At 41.8% G+C, this 7696-nt stretch overlaps 1 long non-coding RNA gene across 1 annotated transcript; it reads right to left on the bottom strand.

Moving 5' to 3' along the window:
* Positions 1-4807: 4807 nt before the first annotated feature.
* LOC122445097 lies at positions 4808-5461 on the bottom strand. The gene is made up of 3 exons (XR_006270450.1): positions 5438-5461; positions 5293-5352; positions 4808-5134 (listed from the first exon to the last, which is right to left on the bottom strand). It is a non-coding gene; the product is annotated as an uncharacterized LOC122445097 (long non-coding RNA).
* Positions 5462-7696: the final 2235 nt, after the last annotated feature.

Here is a 7696-nt window from a genome sequence, read left to right as displayed (position 1 = left end):
GCTCTTCCTCCCAGGTGATTTAGTTGGAAAAATAAAAAACCAGAACTCAGAAAATAATCTTCAACTCCTCTTACTTCTTCACCTCCCTCATTACCCAGTTACCAAGGCTAATCCCGCCTTGATGTATCCACCACCATTATCCTTCGCATCACCCTATTTCATCCCCTCATTACTCCTTTACCTGAATTATTGCACACGGCCTCCTACACAGCCTCCTTTGACCTGTATCCCCGTTGTTACCAGATGTATGCTTCCAGATGGAGGAATAAGGGAAAGAACACTCACGCCGCTACTTTACATGACTTCCATTAGTAGCTCCCCATTAGCTTCTGGATACAACTCGTTTATTCAGCATATACTCACATGGGGTTGCCTTATGTCAGACTCTGGGCTCAGTGAGATGAATCAAAGGATGAATAAAATCGATGGAGTCCCTGCCTTCATTGGAGTTAACATGAAGGGGACTATGGAAGGTGTGGCTATGAGGACTTCTAAAGGGAAGTCTTGATCCGATTTGTTAACAGTCTAGGGAACTATGGAGGGTGTGGTATGAGGACTTCTAAAGGGAAGTCCTGATCCGGTTTGTTTGTTTTAATTTATTTATCTGGCTGCACCAGGTCTTAGTTGTGGCATGTGAACTCTTAGTTGCAGCATGTAGGATCTAGTTCCCTGACCAGGGTTGGAACCCGGGCCCTCTGTATTGGGAACTGAAGTTTTAACTGCTAAACCACCAAGGAGGTCCCCTAATGCAGTTTTTATAGGAAATCGGCACTTTGAGCTTGTGTAGGTGAGCTGGGAAAAGAGTAACTCGGAAGCAGTGCTCCCAGAATCCACAGAATTTCTGGAATCTTAATAAATTACTTGTATTGTCCTCATAACTGTTTTTGTCCCCATCTCTTCCTTTAGACTATGGTCTTGTTCATGTTTATATCTCCAAAGCCTAAAATTTCTGTGCAGCTTATTTTTTCATGTCATCTATCTGCTTATTTTTTCCTACCTTGGCTCTTCCCACCAAAAAAAAAAAAAAAGTCCCTTCCACCAAAAAAAAAAAAAAACAAAACCGAAAAACCTGATCCACAGTAGAAATGCAAAAAATACTGAACACCTTTAGAAGTAAAAAGACCCTGAGACCCAGAAAGTTTAGACCTGTTAACCAATGTCAACAAAGTAAAATTCTTTTGAAAACTTTTCCTCTGAAAATTGGAAGAGTTATCATGAAAGGTGAGTTCCCAATCACAGGAACTATCTGAGACAGGCACTAGATTTGTGGGTCATTGGTTATCCAAAATCACTACAGATGGTGACTGCAACCATGAAATTAAAAGACACTTACTCCTTGGAAGGAAAGTTATGACCAACCTAGGCAGCATATTAAAAAGCAGAGACATTACTTTGCCAACAAAGGTCCATCTAGTCAAGGCTATGGTTTTTCCAGTAGTCATGTATGGATGTGAGAGTTGGACTATAAAGAAAGCTGAGCACCGAAGAACTGATGCTTTTGAACTGTGGTGTTGGAGAAGACTCTTGAGAGTCCCTTGGACTGCAAGGAGATCCAACCAGTCCATCCTAAAGGAGATCAGTCCTGGGTGTCCATTGGAAGGACTGATGCTGAAGCTGAAACTCCAGTATTTCAGCCATCTGATGCAAAGAACTGACTCATTTGAAAAGACCCTGTGGCTGGGAAAGATTGAAGGTGGGAAGAGAAGGGGACGACAGAGGATGAGTCAACATCACCGACTCAATGGACATGAGTTTGAGTAAACTCCAGGAGTTGGTGATGGATAGGGAGGCCTGGTGTGCTGCGATTCATGGGGATGCAAAGAGTCGGACACGACTGAGCAACTGAACTGAATTGGTAATCCTTAGGTTCTTGTGGTCTTGTCCAAGCTGTGATTCTACAAAGCACAGTACAGATTGGTGATCCATAATCCCTTACAGAATTTCTTAACTTCAATACATTTTACAGTGATTTTATCTCTTATGTTCAAGATTTTGGCTATTGCAGGGAATTTTGAGTTAATATCTATAAATAGTATTTATCTAAAGAAGTTAAAAAGTCTACAAGCTAGTACATACTCTAGGGAGAATCCAAAATTGTGTTTATATAATGTAAGTTTACCTTTTAGGATACAAATGTATTTGATAAAGACAGCACATTTTTAATTTTGTCCAGGAAAGCAGTTTCCAGTGAGTGAGTTGTGTTGAATGCCTTCAAAGAAGAATGCAACTTCTGGAAATCCCATGGAGGCAGCCAAAGTTGTCAATGAAACAAGAAATAACCTTGAGGGATATTTTAATATATGAGTGTTCTTAAAGAGTATGCTAAAATCATGTCAAATATCTCTCACCAGTATCAACAATTTGTGAGGCTTGACATGCAGCTGAAATACTCAGGATGCAAAAACATTAAATGACCAAAGGCTGCACATTGCCTTAGGATGACCCTAACCCCTTGGATTCTGAAGTGAAATTTTTATATAACTGAAGTTCATAACTTTTCATTGGACATTCTACATCCAAACTGTAATTAAAGTAATTGTGAAAATTATTGTTCTTATTGTGTCTGTGTAACCAAAATTTCTGGAATACATTTTGTATGGAGCAGGGTGAAATCATTCTTTAAGGTAAAAAAAGAAAGCAAAAAACTTTGAAGATATTTTGATAGAATTTTCCTCTCATAAAAACCTTTTGATCTAATCTACTATATCTACCTGAATGGCATTGCACACATTCTACTTTATCTATTTAAAGAGTTACTTGTAGATTCTATGAAGAGCATTTTCTACCTCTCTTGAAATGCCAGAAATATTTCTAAACCCATGAGATATGTTAATATTTTTCTAAAAATCACCTAATTAAATGCTTCCTTTCCAGGCATTTTCTGCTTTGTGGTAATGAACTGCAAAGACCTGGCAATTCAACTCTCAATTATAAACAAAGCCTACTTGTCTTAAAACTTGGTCAAGACAGAGCTCTATCCATAAATCTCATTTCAAATTGTGCCTAGTAATTTGCTTTGTGTTTGTGGAAAGACACAGCTTGTTAATAGTAGGGCTCAAATACTAAACTTAGAAAGAGCATCTGAGAGGAAGAACCCAAGGTAAACAGAAACTTCCAAAAGTTGTAAATAACAGAAGACACACAGATGATGTGTATTTCATTGAGTTGCCACATCATAGGCTCATAGTAAATGAGTACAACATGGCTTGAGACCTGTGTGTACAGTTTCTCTATTACCTAACGCAGTGTAGACACACTTACCACACTCCAATCCTTGCTTCCACCAAGAAAAGTAAACAGTGTCATGACATCATTCACAGCCAATCAAAGCTCAGCCACGAGGACAAAGGAAGTGTTGGGAGAATCCTTTTGCAACTCAGAGTCAGGGTGAGCAGGCAGGTTTGATAAGTTGTCCTAACACATCCCTGGGGGGTTCTGATTGTATTTATAAAATAGCATTTGCTGGTGGCTCAAAAACTGTCCTAGGAGGCGGGCAACATGTCACATTCCACAGGAGCAGCGATTGTGGTGACGGACCTAAGGTGACCAGGAACAACCTTTGTTCATTGTTCCATCACATGACTCTATAATAAATATTAGTCATCCAATGTACACATAGGATGTGGTGAGGCTTCCTGAGAGGGCAAAACCTTCTTCCAGGGGTCAGAGTATACTCCCTGTTCTAGTCAGATCCCTAATCAGGTTGGCTATCTTCACGTCGGGAAACAACCACAGCTTTCCCATTAAGCAGAAGCTGTCACAGGGCAGCAGCATTGCGTGCCTGTATATTACCATCGCTTTCAAGTTCTCCTTTTTCCTTCTGAGTCCCAGACAGCTCATGGTTCCCTGGTTTTGATTAAACCAGATTGTATTTTAAAGTTTTGCTTCTGTCTCTTATCTAGCCTGCCCTAAGTTAATATAAAATGTTCCGAATGATCTCACCTTGTGGTTTCATTGACTGGAGATACTGCAAAGCCAGGAGGCACTTCTATTATCCTTGGAGGCACGGGCTCTCTATCTCTTCCGTTCTCCATGAGAACACAGTTCTCTCATCCCAGGGCTGTAGATCCTGTACCAGACTATAGCAGAAGTTTAAAAACAAAAAAAGGACACTACGATATCAGCAACACAGAAACACTGTATTATTTCTTTGGCTGATTTTTACTTAAAAATATAAATATATTGTGGTTGTGACTTTGTCCTGAGGTACAATAGCCTGCTTTCCTAAAACTCTCAATATATAGGACAGATCATACTTTATCTCTTCCTATTCAAAAAATGAGTAGAGAGTTAGAACTGATACAAAAAACTGGCACTTGGGACTTCCTGGGTGGTCCAGTGGTTGAGAATCTGCCTGCCAATGCAAATGACATGGGTTCGATCCCTGGTCTGGGAAGATCCCACATGCCACGGGGCAACTGAGCTCTGTGCCCCAACTACTGAGCCTGTGGACCCTCGAGCCCCAGGCTCTGCAACAAGAGGAGCCAAAGAACTGAGAAGCCCATGCACCACAGGGAGAGAAAGCCTGCTTGTGGCAACAAAGACCAGAGCAGCCAAAAATTCATTCATTCACTCATTTAAAAGTGAGATAGAGAAAGAAAGAACTGGCACTTGATACCTACTTGGGGTTGATGGAGAAAAATAATTACACATCATATACTCAGAGAAAATACTCTGAGCAGATCTGTTGTTTCATCTCTAAGTCATGTCTATGTCAACCCTTCTGCGACCCCATGGATGTAGCCCGCCAGGCTCCTCTGTCCATGGGATTTTGCAGGCAAGAATACTGGAGTGGGCTGCCATTTCCTTCTCCAGTGGATCTTCCCAACCCAGGACTGAACCTGCAACTCCTGCATTAGCAGATGAATTCTTTACCACTGAACCACCAGGGACGCCCCAAGCAGCTTTACTGACTAGCAATATACCCATTTTATAGATACTGCCACACAGAGGATAGAGCCTGAGCGAAGGTAGTTCCTTCATTATGGATGTTGCCTTTCTAAGGTTGTAAAGACAGAGGTTTAACAGAGGCCAGGATCCTGTCTGGACAGCCTGGTGACTGTAGCAAGACTTTCTCTTAGTTCCCATCGCATTCTTCACTTCAACCAAGCACTTCATGCTTGCTCTGATCCTCCTAGACAGAGAGACATATTAATAATTAGAACTCAGTGGCTATCCAGAGTCTCTTGATATATTTTAAATTCCTCCACCTTGAATAAAAAGCTTTCTTAGTGACACTGGCATTTAATAAGATCTACAACTGGTTCTGCACGTAAGGAGCTTGAAACTCACCACTCTGTCCTAACAAGCAAAAAGATGAACAGACTGCAAAATCAACGATTCTTCTTGGATCTGTAAGAGCAGGGAGGACACAGTTCAAACTACTGCTCCTCAAATGGAAGAGACAGACAAGCAAACACAGGGAGTCGCTGCTTACCAGAGCAGACTCGGGAATGGAGACCACCCGAAGGCAGGAAAACCTGATCTGTAATTGATGAATTGCCAGAGGCCAAGCGAGAACAAGTCTGAGGGTTAAAAACCCCAGGAGGATCCAGTCATAGAGGGACTTACACTATTGTTAAGGTTTTCCTCCAGGAGCTTGACCAGGTCCCCAAAGTAAATATTGAAGGAAAATCTGTTTGTGTTTCCTGGAGGAGAAGGGGAAAAGAAACTATTTTGAAATATACCACGGCATTCTGTTCTTAACAAAGACTGCCCTTAGGGACAAACTATCTAATCAGACCGTGTCTGTTAGAATTGTGTGTGTGTGTGTGTATGTGTGTAGAATTGTGTGTGTGTGTGTGCCCGCGCGCGCGCATGGGTGCGCCCAGTCGTTTCTTGTGCTTGGGCTTAGTCGCTCAGTCGTGTCCGACTCTTTGTGACCCCATGGACTGTAGCCCGCCAGGCTTCTCTGTCCATAGGGATTCTCCAGGCAAGAATACTGGAGTGGGTTGCCATGCCTTCCTCCAGGGAAGCTTCCCAACCCAGGGACTGAACCCAGGTCTCCCGCATTGCAGGCGCATTATTTACTGTCTGAGTCACCAGAGAATCCCAAGAATACTGGAGTAGGTAGCCTATCCCTTCTCCAGGGGACCTTCCCAACCCAAGAATCAAACCAGGATGTCTTGCATCGCAGGCGGATTCTTTACCAGCTGAGTTGCTTCAGTGGTGTCCAACCATTTGCAATCCCACGCACTGTAGCCCGCCAGGCTCCTCTGTTCATGAGATTCTCCACGCAAGAATACTGGAGTGGGTTAGCCATGCCCGCCTCCAGGGTGTCTTTCCAACCCAGGAATCAAACCCTCACCTCCAGCTTCTCCTGCATTGCAGGCTGAATCACCGGGGAAGCTGCTAGGGTATTACCAGAATCTAACTGACACAGGAAGGGAAAGACCCAACTTCAGCCCATTCTGTCCATTCTGTCTCACATAAGAGGGGAGAAAAATACAGAGAAACACTTGCCAAATCCTTAGTCTAGAAGCACAGGTTCACTAAAAGCCTGAGACCTAACCATAGGATTATTGAACACTTCCCGTCTCCCCACACCTCATCGCCACATTACTAAAGGCCTATTTATAGCAGTTGCTTGTATCCAGTACCTCACGGTCCAGCTGTCAACAAAAACATACAAAGCATACTGAAAGATTTGAAAAAACACAATTTGAAGAGACAGAGGACACGAATCAGAATATTGGAATTATCAGATCAGGAATTTAAAACTACAGTGATCAATATGCTAAGAGATCTAATAGACAAAGTAGAACTGCCAAGCCATGTAAGCAGAGAGATGTGAATCCTAGAAAAAAGAAATCAAGCAAACTGGTGGGAGGGATGTTCAGGTGGGAGGGGACAGGGTAAACCTACGGCTGATTCATGCTGATATTTGGTGGAAACCAATACAATACTGTAAAGCAACTATCTGTCAATTAAAAATAAAAAAAAAACGAAATGCTGGAGATCAAGAACGCTGTGATAGAAATGAAGCTTATTAGTAGACTGGACACAGTTGAGGAAAAAAATCTCTGAACTTGAGGATATCTCAATAAAACCTCCAAAATTAAAAAGCTAAGAGAACAAAGACGGAAAAGAAACAGAAAAGAATATCCAAGGATTACGGCATAACTAAAAGGATGTAACACATGCATGATGGGAATACCAGAAGGATAAGAAAGAGAGAAAGGAACAGATAAAATATTTAAAATAATAATTTCAAATTGCTGAAATTCATGAGTGATATTCAAAACTGAGAATTCTCCAACACAGCAGATCCAGGAAGTTCAGAGAATACTGAGCAGGCAAAAAAAAAAAACAAAACCAAAAAAAAACCAAGAACAAAACAAAACTGTACCTAGGCATATTTTTCAAACTACAGAAAATAGAAAGTAATACAGAATACAGACAAAAATACAGAATATAGATTTAAAAATTCAGATAAAGAGGAACAATATTGAAAGAAGCTAAAGGGAAAAAACCTTGCCCACAGAGGAACAAAGATAAGAACTACATGCAATCTCTTTGAAGACTGTGCAAGGAAGAAGAGATAGATGCATGCGTGTGTGCTAAGCCGCCTCAGTCGTGTCCGACTCTTTGTAGCCCTATGGGCTATAGCCCTCCAGGCTCTTCTGTCCAAGAGATTCTCCAGCAAGAACACTGGAGAGGATGGCCGTGCCCTCCTCCAGGGCATCTTCCCGACCCA

The sequence above is a fragment of the Cervus canadensis genome, chromosome 7 (genome assembly GCF_019320065.1).
Source record: "Cervus canadensis isolate Bull #8, Minnesota chromosome 7, ASM1932006v1, whole genome shotgun sequence".
In the NCBI taxonomy this organism is placed as follows: domain Eukaryota; kingdom Metazoa; phylum Chordata; class Mammalia; order Artiodactyla; family Cervidae; genus Cervus; species Cervus canadensis.
This window is presented reverse-complemented; position numbering and strand designations above follow the sequence as displayed.